We start from the raw sequence: 12,041 nt of genomic DNA, 5'->3' as shown, positions 1-12,041 counted from the left end.
TCTTATCTGTTTACATTTCACAACAGTCAACATGGTGGCAATTGTGATCTTGGCCAAAGGCAAGTGTGGTCTTTCCAGCTGCATCACATATTATCTGGTGGCTATGGCAACAGCAGATCTCTCAGTTGTTATCACCAGCGTTATATTAAATCGGATCATTGGCATGTACTTTCCCACAAATTATCTATTGCTTACTCCACTGTGTCGAATCAAAAGTGTCCTAGTTTATATAACAAGAGACTGTTCTGTATGGTTTACTGTTGTGTTTACTTTTGATCGCTTTGTAGCCATCTGCTATCAGAAACTAAAGAGCCAATATTGCAGGAAGCAAACTGCAGGATCGATCCTAGATATGGTGCTCTCCCTGAGTTGTTTGAAGAACCTTGCTTGGTACTTTGTATATGAACCTTTGTATATAATTAACAATACGCCTTGGTATTGCCGGATAAGGTCAAGCTTTTATACTTCACCTCTGTGGCTTGTATTTTCTTATTTTGGATGCATCGCAAATCCTTTTCTCCCATTTCTCATTGTTTTGGTCCTCAATGTTCTCACCGTGAGATATATAATAATGGTGAGCAAAGTCCGTAAGGCACTACGTGTCAATGCCAGGTCTGAAAACAATCCTGACCCTGAGATGGAGAACAGGAGAAAGTCTATAGTTTTACTCTTCAGCATATCTGGCAATTTCCTGCTATTATGGTTGACATTCACCATACATTATGTGTATTATAGAATCATTAATGCGTATGCTTACACCGGTTACACTGACCCTGTTTATATCTTGCAAGAAACTGGATACATGCTTGTACTTTTGAGTTGCTGCACAAACACATTTATTTATGCAGTGACACAGACTAAATTCAGACAGGAGCTCATGGAAATGGTGAAATATCCAATGAGTCAAATAGTTACAATTTTCTGCAGATGATAGTATATTTTACAAGGTTACTGTTCTATTTTAGTTGAATTATATAGAGAAATCCATGTGAAATGTCATGCTTCATTTGCAATAAAACGCAATGAATTTATTCTAATTTAAACGTGAGCCTCTTCAAAGAGCTTCACTGAGGGTATCAGAGGTTTGAGATTACAGATTTGGATATCATTTAAAAATTAATTTCTCTCTGCATTTTCTTTCTACTTAGTGATTTATCCAGCGAATCATGATTTTGATCAAGGTGTTTCAAAGAAGTAAATAAATCATATCAATCGTTAGAGGGAATCCTAGGGGACAGGATCCACATGTATTTGGAAAGGCAGGGACTGATTTGGGAAAGTCAACATGGCTTTGTACGTGAACAATCATGTCTCAAAAACCTGATTGAGTGTTTTGAAGAGGTAACAAAGAGGATTGGTGAGGGCAGAGCAATAGATGTGAACTATATGTTCTTCAATAAGGTTTTCCATAAAGTTCCCTATGGGAGACTGTTCAGCAAGGTTAGATCTCATGAAATACATGGTGAGTTAGCTGTTTGGATGCAGAACTGGCTCAAAGGTAGGAGACAGAGAGTGGTGGTGTAGGATTGTTTTTTAGAGGGGAGATCTGTGACCAGTGGAGGGCCAGAAGGATCAGTGTTGTGTCCACTACTTTTCATCATTTATATAAATGATTTGGATGTGAGCATAAGAGGTATAGTGAGTATGTTTGCAGATGACGCCAAAAATGGAGGTGTAGTGGACAATGAAGAAGGTTACCACAGATTACAACAGCATCTTGATCAGATGGGTCAATGGGCTGAGAAGTGGCAGATGGAGTTTAATTGAGATGAATGTGAGGTGTTGCATTCTTGGAAAGCAAATCTTAGCAGGACTTATACGCTTAATGTTAAGGTCTTAGGGAGTGTTGCTGAACAAAGAGACCTTGGAGTGCAGATTCATAGCTCCTTGAAAGTGGAGCCGCAGGTAGATCGGATAGTGAAGAGGTGTTTGGTATGCTTTCCTTTATTGAGTGCATGTTTGGAAAGTAAAAATCACCTACCATAGTACAGATAACTGAGATCTCCTTACAAATTTGTTTCTCAATTTCCTGCTGACTATTAAGGGGTTTATAATACAATCCTAATCAGGTGATCATCACTTTCTTACTTCTCAGTTCTACCCAAATACCTTCCCTGGATGTATTTCCAGGAATATCTTCCCTCAGCACAGCTGTAATGCTATCCCTAATCAAAAACGCCATTCCCCTCCTTGGCGACATGGTGGCTCAGTGATTAGCACTGCTGCCTTACAGCACCAGGGTCCCGGATTCGGGTGACTGTCTGTGTGGAGTTTGCACACTCTCCCCGTGTCTGCGTGGGTTTCCTCCGGGTGCTCTGGTTTCCTCACACAGTCCAAAGACGTGCAGGATTAGGTGAATTGGCCTTGCTAAATTGCCCAAAGCGTTAGGTGCTTTAGTCAGAGGGAAATGGTTCTGGGTGGGGTACACTTTGGAGGATCGGTGTGTACTTGTTGGACCGAAGGGCCTGTTTCTACACTGTAGAGAATTTAAATCTAAAATATTGCACGCTTTCTTTCCTTCCTGAAACATTAAGCAGCCAGTCCTGTCCATCTATGAGCCATGTTTCTGTAATTGCTATGATATCCCAGTCCCATGTTCCTAACCATGCCCTGAGCTCATCTACCTTCCCTGTTAGGCCTCTTGCATTGAAATAAATGCAGTTTAATTTACCAATCCTACCTTGTTCTCTGCTTTGTCCCTGCCTGTCGTTTGTTTATCGAAACAAATCTCATTTATGTTACTTGTTTAGTGCATTTTATCGATTTTTTTCGGTTTTGGTACAAGACATTTTTTTTATCAATCACCCTCCATAAAACATGTTACAATTATGATGGAATAATGACTTGGGTAAATAATGTTTCTTTGTACATTTGAACATTGAGATTTCTTGCTGTAAACTTCCAAGAGTGAAGGTTGAGATCAATGTCTTAATGGAGGGAGCTGAAGAATATTGTGCTCGAAATGTTATCCCATTATTGGCAAGTAATTATAAGTCTATCCAAGTGCAAGTCTGTCCTGCTTTCCATCCTAACACTGGATTTGTGCTCACTATATAAATAAAATGTTCAATTCATCCAAAATAATATTGTATCTATGAAACATTCTTGTTTGATGAAACCCTTTGGCAAATTAGCTTTATGCTTCATTTGTGCATATCTTTCATTTGATTTTTAAGGAATACCACAACATGTTCAATTGAATCCAGCCACAATATCTCAATTTTCCATCCCCTATTCCTTGTAACAGTCATCTCGTTTTCACTCCCTTCCTCTTATCATTGATCCTGCTTTTATGTACCTTCTAGTTTCTTGCAAAAAAAGAAATCATATTTAATGCATTGATAAAGTAAAATGAAATAAAATGAAATGAAATGGAATAAATATTTCATCCATGGCATCTCAAACTTCACTTCAGTGTTTATCTCCATCTGTTTTCCTGTAAATAATGACATATCTCAATGTAATGAAAAATCAAAGTTAAATGCTTAAAATGTTTCAGAATAACATCACAACTCCCTCTATTGAAGGTTAATAATTTCATTATGCAATTTTGGTGAATAATAGATGCTGAGGCAACGGACTTAAAACAATAAGATAGAGGGAATGCAATGGCTTGGCATTAGGACGTAGAACATAGAAAAGTACAGTACAGAACAGGCCCTTTTGCTCACGATGTTGTGCCGAGGGTTAATCCTAATGTAAAATCAAATAACTTAAGCTATGCACCCCTCAACTCATGTGCATGTACAGCAGTCGCTTAAATGTCCCTTTCACCACCACTGCTGACCACGCATTCCATGCATTCACAACTTTCTGCGTTAAAAAACCTTCCTCTGACGTGCCCTGTATACTTTTCTCTTAAGATCTTAAACGTATGACCCCTCGTCCCAGTCAATCCTGCCCTGGGGAAAAGTCTCTGTCTATTGACACTATCCATTCCTCTCATTATCTTGCATACCTCGATCAGGTCACCTCTCTTCCTCCTTCTCTCCAGAGAGAAAAGTCCAAGCTTAGTCAACCTCTCTTCATAAGGCAAGCCTTCCAGTCAAGGCAGCATTCTGGTACATTACGCAGAAACAGTGTTCCTCATCTCTCAGCTCGATAATCCTGGTTCTTATTCCATCTGCTCCATAACACATTTGAACAGATTGCCGACAAATATCGATGATAAGCCTGATTACTCAAACACTACATCTGTATACCTGAGGTGGGAGTCGCCTACCCTTGTAAATTGTCACCAGTTCAAGTAGATTTCCATTGCATTTTGATTTGCTGTTGTTTACTTATTGGCCTAATTGCTGTATTGACATTTGTACAATGTTATCAATATTGCAAAAGAAATCTCAAGATTTTGACCCAAGATAATAATCAGCGTTTTCCCAATTTCACATTCAGGCTGCATAACAATACCTCTATCACGTCTCTGATGCATCTTCTTTGGAACAATGGGAAAGGAAAACTGGTGCAGAGATAGTATGGTTGTGATGTCCATGGATGTATGACCTAATGCCCGCCATCCCTGTTAATTTGGGGGCATGAGTTCAGATCTAATCATGATAACTGAGTAACTTTTATTTGTAACTGGATTGAAACCCCCCAAGTTATGCATTAACCTCATTGCTTTCACTCACACTTACCTGGATCTGTAATATTGATTGTGTGTCGGAGGTTGAGGTGGGGAGTAGTGCCCTTCTTCCCACATTTGCTCTGTCCATGCTCGACATAAAGAGACTCTAGTGGTTTCATATTATCAACATATTTCTCCACAAAGAAATCATTGACTTTTATGTTTCTGCTGTCATCCTCAAGTCTAAGCGTGCCCACAACATCGCACAGTGCAAATAGTCCATAGATGTGTACTTCAATATAACCCAAGGCTCACTACATACTCGCAACAGCGGTAATAACACTCAGCAACACAGCAACTCTGTCCAATTTCACTTTGGAATATTGCAAATTGGTTTAATTACGCTGGTGAAATACAGATCTCTAAATGCTTTTGATGAGTTTTGTACCACAATGAGCAAAGGAACAACATGAAAACTGCACGGGTATGACACGCCGCTGGAATAGTTGGAGGTATGGATGCCCCTAAACTATGTGCATTCTTAATGATAACACAGCTAAGATCGACACTTCCAGTCTGTCTACCATGTTAATTCTAAATCATATGTTGATTCAGTTACCTTTGCAAATATAATTCCAACTACACTACATTAAAAAAAATGAAGTTGGAAATATCCAATACATCTAGCAGCATCTGTTGAGTAGAAAAACTGCTCACATACTAAACCCATAAATTTCATCAAAACAGAAAGCTTAGAGATGTAAGATTTAGGTCAAGTATTTAACTAATTCCAACTTTTCTCAGTGCTGAAATTCTCCAGCCCAGTCGACATCCTTACAAATTTCTCCTTTTTGCAATTGAGCTCACGTCCTCCTGTAATGTGGTGCACTAATCAAAAATTTTAACGGTAGCATCTTGGCTAGGAATTGCCTGAAATCCTGAAGCAGACATTACTGATGAAAACAACCCATTTCAATCTTCGCAGCAGTTTTGGTGTTGTTGGAATCCACTTTCTTGCTACATTATGCCATGAGAATTCTACAACGTTGTTGAGGATACAAAAATGTTTTCCCGAATGCAAAACAACTCCCAAAATTTATCATCATTAATTATTTTTCGATTGTTGTAGATATCTGGGTTTTGATAAAACTTTGGAAAGGTCCTTGAAAGAACAAGTATTGTCACAATAGACTGGATCATCTCAGTCAATTCTTCAATAATTGTATGGATGCAACCATAAGTTGAAAACAACATGGGCTTGGAGAATACCTCAGGAAGCAACGTGAAAGTGACATGGAAACCTGAATGTGGAGGACAAAGATGTTGCTTTTGCTTCTACTAACAATGTTTGTTTGTTATGCGTGTTCTAAGTCAGACCAAGCCCCCTCAAAATATATCAAGGAGGCAGCCTATGCCCCAGGATTTTCTTATAGCAAAGGAAAATAGCAGGGGTTGCATTCTGGATGTAATTAGATTGTTCAGGATATCAGGCGTGAAGCAAATTACTTTATTCATGCACGACAGTTAAAATACAACAAGCAAAAAAGAAATTAGAATAACATCTCCATTGAAAAAAACTTCACAGAAGAATGGCTTATTTATCTACTAAACAGTAACTTTCAAGATAGGAACATCTCAAAAACACACTCTTGGCAAAGGCAAATTCAGTGAATTAGATTGTCTCACGTGCAATTCCAGCAACTGGAAGAGAACCTTAGATTTTAACTGGAACAGACAGAGGAACAATAGCGTCCACATCCATCTCCAAGCCCCATCAATTGTTGAAAGCTTCTTAAACATAATTGCTTCCCTACTACCTGAAAAATGAGGCATGTTTTTCAAAACTGTACTGCATCCTTATGAAGTGATGGTCAAATAAACTGTTTATTTTTTCAATATTTGATCATTCTGTTTTCCCCCATGGCCTGGCACAGAAATTGCACATGCTACCTGGAATGTGTCCTTATCATATTAAGGGAGTACCATTATTAGATCAACAGCCAACCATTCCTCAACTGCAGGTATCCAAGAGAATCTCCAAATCCTAATCAGGACTCCATTCTTAATATTCTTAAAAGCACTCCAGGGTCATTCAACCTTAACTGCCTGGGTTACCTTATTTAATCACTGCTGAATACGTGTTGCTGGAAAAGCGCAGCAAGTCAGGCACCATCCAAAGAGAAGGAGAATCGACATTTCGGGCATGAGCCCTTCTTCAGGAATGCCCAAAACTTCGATTCTCCTGCTCTTTGGATGCTGCCTGACCTGCTGCGCTTTTCCAGCAACACATTTTCAGCTCTGATATCCAGCATCTGCAGTCCTCACTTCCTCCTCATTTAATTACTGGCCTGTTTTCTGAGATTCAATTAAGGAGAATGTGCAAAATACCACGGTTGAATTATCCCCACCTTTAACAAAACTGTCAGCAACTATAACATTCACTTCTGAAATTATTTGATTGCTGATGGTAGACTTTGTTGAGCCATTTTTCTGGTCACTGCAATGGAAAATTACCTGAATTGTGTCACAGTAACTAAACTGCCTCTTTACCTTCATTTGGACTTTCCATGATTATAGGTAACCCTTACTCCATCCAAGTCATTACCCCGGAGAATGTCAACTCCATCCGTGGGTAACGTCATAACAATTACTCCAACTACTCTCAACAAGGAATTATATTTCAATTGCTCTTTGTACAATGGAACAGAGAGAGCATCCAAACTTCTCTCACACATTTATGTTAGTTTCTCTCCCTGAAAGAAAAATTAACTTGTTCTCCAAAAAAGATTTAAATACCTCTTGCTTTCCACATTTCAGATATTGCATTATTTGAAGAAGCAGGAGTGTTTATTTTTAAATTCGATTCCCTAAAGTATGCAAACAAGCCCTTCAGCCTAAAATGACCCTCTGAAGAGTAACCCACACAGACCCATTCCCCTACCCCTGACTACTGCACCGAACAGGATGGTCAATTTAGTATGGCCAATTCACCTGACCTGCAGGAGGAAACCCACACAGATACGGGGAGAATGTGCAAACTCCAGGCAGACAGTTTCCTGAGGTAGGAATTGAACCCAGGTACCTGGTGCTATGAGGCAGCAGTGCTGACCACTGAGCTACCATGCCACCTTAAATATTGCTTTCGCTTTGACAAAACTTTTCAAATCTCGCATCCATGTTACTTCCTGGAGAAGAGTTAGTGGAATCGTAACCTGAATTCTGCTTCTCTCCACTGATTCTGCCTGACTTGTTGAGTTTTAATAGCAATATCTGATTTTGGATCCCCTGCACTCAGACCAGTGCGTATCTTTAGTCTCACTGTTCTGGTTAAGGCTTCAATTGGAACTAAAAGAAGGCAGAACGGTTGGACAAATACAAGGTCTGTCTTCACTAAATAACTTTCAGGAAATGCTCGGGAAAGTGGGTCAAACATGAAGGAGAAACTGAAGGAAATCCTAATTAGTCAGGAAATGGTATTTGGGAAAATGATGGGATTAAGACACACTAAGTCCCCAAGACCTGATGCTCTGTATTCCAGAGTACTTAAGGAAGTCACCCTAGAACAAGTAATGAGTTCGGCAATCATTTTCCACCATTCTGTAGACTTTGGAAGAGTTCCAATGGACCAGAGGGGAGCTAATGTAACTCCTCTCTCTGAGAAAGGTGGGAGAGAGAAAATGGGGAATTCTAGGTTGGTAGGCCTGACATTAGTGGTGGGAACAATGCTGGAGCCAATTGATAAAGAGGTCATAACTGAACATTTGCAAAGCAGTGACAGAATCGGGGCGTAGTCAGCATTGATTCAGTAAAGAGAAATCATGCTTGTCAAATCTTCTGGAGCATTTTTGAGGATGTGACCAGTGGGGTGGAGAGGGGTGAATACGCAGCTGTTATGTATCTGGACATTCAAGTGGCTTTTGACAGGTTTCCACACAAGAGATTGGTTAGCAAAATTAAAGCACATGGTATTGGAGGTAATGAATTAACAAGGATAGAGAACTATGGCAGGCAGTGACAAGTGGCATGCTGCTAAGTCCAGCTGTTCACAATATACATTTGGGTGAAGGAATTAAATAGCATATCTCCACATTTGCAGCTGATACTAAGCTTGGTGACAGTGTGAGCTGTGAGGAGGATGCAGGGTGACTTGGACAGACTGGCTCAGTGGGAAAGTACTTGACAAATGCAGTATAATGTGGATGCATGCGAGGTGATTCACTTTGGTGGCAAAAATAGGAAATCAGATTATTATCTGAATGGCAGCAGTTGAGGAAAAGGTGAGGTGATATGAGGCCTGTGTGTCATGGTGGAACAGTCGCTGAAGGTTGGCACGCAGGTACAGCAGGGAAAGGTAATGCTGGCCTTCATGACGAGAGGATTTGAGTATTGGAGAAAGGGTGTCCTGCTGCAGTTACACAGGGCCTTGGTGAGGACACACCTTGTGTGCAGTTTTGGTCTCCTAGTCTGAAGAAGGACATTCCTGCTCCTGAGGGAGTCCAGTGTAGGTATACCAGACAGATTCCCAGGACGGCAGGACTGACATAACAGGAAAGATTAGACCAACTGGACTTGTATTCACTGGAACTTAGACGAATGAAGGGTAATCTCAGAGAAACTTTAAAAATTCTGATGGGACATGACAGGCGAGATGTGGAAAGTATGTTCCCAATGTTGGAGATGTCCAGAACTAGGGGTCACAGTCGAAGAATAAGGGAGAAGCCATTCAGGATTGAGATGAGAATGTATTGCTTCACTCAGGCATGAATTCTCTCCCACAGGAAGCTGTTGGGAACTGTTCATTAGAGGGAGCTGGAGGCGGCCATTGTGGCTAAAGGTTGTGGTTAGAAGGGTCCAAGGAAAGGACAGGGATGGGATATGTGATTGTATGATGAGCCATGAACTTATTGAATGTTGGTGCAGGCCAGAAGGGCCGAATGGCCTACTCCTATTTTCTACGTTTCTATGATCCGTGGCACTTTCCTTTATGGTTACCATTTAAGACTCCCTCTTACAACCTCTATTGGCATCCCTTGCAGCTTCAAGTGTTCTTTTCGAATGTGTCCCACGTGATTGCAATGAGACCATTTGGGCCTTCGATTTCAACTCCACTCATGTCATCTTCCATTCTGCATTGAGGAGGAGACATTGGGGCATTCCCAGCTCCATATTCCTTATCTTGGCTACTTGCCATCCTTTGACACAACCTGCAATCTCCGCATTGAGCTCTGGCTATTCCGGTTCTTTGTGACTAATGTGGGTTTTGAGTTCTCATATTGCACACTTGTGCAACATCGCCTATCGAGCAGTAGGTATTGGAATTGGGACAATTTTTCTCTGAAGTAAGCATGTCTATGGAGAAAAACAAAATAATTTTTCCCCTCACAACTCAGCGCCGTTCACTTTTGACATCTCTACTTCTTTCATTGTCATTCTCGGTAACATTCTATGGAACTCCAGACCCTCTGCCTTTTGCTCTCTGTACGTCTCTCTGTTTGTACTCCCTGTTTCTTGTTGTTCCTTCTCTTGTACTCTCTGCATCTCCCAAACCATGCTAAGATTACCCTCTTCCGTCAAAAATTGCCATCTCACTCTCCAGTTTCTAACCAAAGGAGGAAGCAGCCGCCTTGCCAACCATCATTGTGCCAGGGAACAATGGTAGACACATAGCCAGAATCAGAAGGATCAAGAGCACAAAGAGCACCCTTAGTACCATCACGATTATAGACCAGTGAGCCTGACATCCGTGGTGGGCAAGTTATTGGAGAGAATCCTGAGGGACAGGATGTACATGTATTTGGAAAGTCAAGAACTGATTTGGGATAGTCAACATGGCTTTGTGCATGGGAAATCATGTCTCATAAACTTGATTGAGTTTTTGAAGAAGTAACAAAGAGGATTAATGAGGGCAGAGCAGTAGATGTGATCTATATGGACTTCAGTAAGGCGTTTGACAAGGTACCCCATGGGAGACTGATTAGCAAGGTTAGATCACATGGAATACAGGGAGAACTAGCCATTCGGATCCAGAACTGTCTCAAAGGTAGAAGACAGAGGGTGGTGGTGGAGGGCTGTTTCTCAGACTGGAGGCCTGTGACCAGTGGAGTGCCACAAGGATCGGCGCTGGGTCTACTACTTTTCATCGTTTATATAAATGATTTGGATGTGAGCACGAGAGGTACAGTTAGTAAGTTTGGAGGTGTAGTGGACAGCGAAGAAGGTTATCTCAGATTTAAATGATCTTGATCAGATGGGCCAATGGGCTGAGAAGTGGCAGATTGTGTTCAATTCAGATAAATGTGATGCACTGCATTTTGGGAAAGCAACTCTTGGCAGGACTTATAAACTTGATGGTAATGTCCTAGAGAGTGCTGCTAAACAAAGAGACCTTGGAGAGCAGGTTCATAGCTCTTTGAAAGTGGAGTCACAGGTAGATCGGATAGTGAAGAAGGCGTTTGGTATGCTTTCCTTTATTGGTCAGAGTATTGAGTACAGGGGTTGAGTGGTCATGTTGCGGCTGTAAAGGGCATTGGTTAGGCCATTGTTGGAATATTGCGTGCAATTTTCGTCTCCTTCCTATTGGAAGGATGCTGTGAAACTTGAAAAGGTTAAGAAAAGATTTACAAGGATGTTGCATGGGTTGGAGGATTTGAGCAATAGGGAGAGTTTGAACTGACTAGTGCTGTTTTCCCTGGAGTATCAGAGCCTAAGGGGTATCCTTGTAGAGGTTTATAAAATAATGAGGGGCATGGATATGGTAAATATACAAAGTATTTTCCCTGGGGTGGGAGACTCCAGAACTAGAGGGCATAGGTTTGGGGTGAGATATGGTAAGGGGAAAGATATAAAAGGGACCTTTTCAAGCAGAGGGTGTGGCGTGTATGGAACGTGCTGCCAGAGGAAGTGGTGGAGGCTAGTATGATTGCAACATTTAAAAGGCATCTGTATGGGTATCTGAATAGGAAGGGTTTGTAGGGATATGGACCAAGTGCTGGCAGGTGGGACTTGATTGGGTTGCGATATTTGTTCGGCATGGATGGGTTGGACCAAAGGGTCTGTTTCCATGCTATACATCTCTATGACTCTATGACGTCCGTTCTGGTCAAAAGCAACGTTCTCCTCTCTTTTTCAAGCACATGGCCTTGTGTGGGAATGCAACAAAGAACAAATTCAATGCCCAAAGAAAACAGGGAAAGCCATATATAAGGACCATATATAAGATTGTTGACTGCACAAACATGAAGCACAGACCATACTCCGTAAATTTTTTATTTGGGAGAGATAACGCAAAGTTAAAGGTCATTACACCCTATGTAGAAGGCAAGGTGCTGTACAGGGAAAGCAGAGAATATGATTGCACTAAGAGCTTTTCAGCTTTGATTGAAAGACCCGTTTCCAAGGAGATGTGATTAATAGGCAGCAATCAGCTGTTTTTCATTCCTCTTACAGAGATTGGAAAGTGACAGGGAACAGAAAT

The sequence above is a fragment of the Hemiscyllium ocellatum genome, chromosome 38, assembly GCF_020745735.1.
Source record: "Hemiscyllium ocellatum isolate sHemOce1 chromosome 38, sHemOce1.pat.X.cur, whole genome shotgun sequence".
Taxonomy (NCBI): domain Eukaryota; kingdom Metazoa; phylum Chordata; class Chondrichthyes; order Orectolobiformes; family Hemiscylliidae; genus Hemiscyllium; species Hemiscyllium ocellatum.
This window is presented reverse-complemented; position numbering follows the sequence as displayed.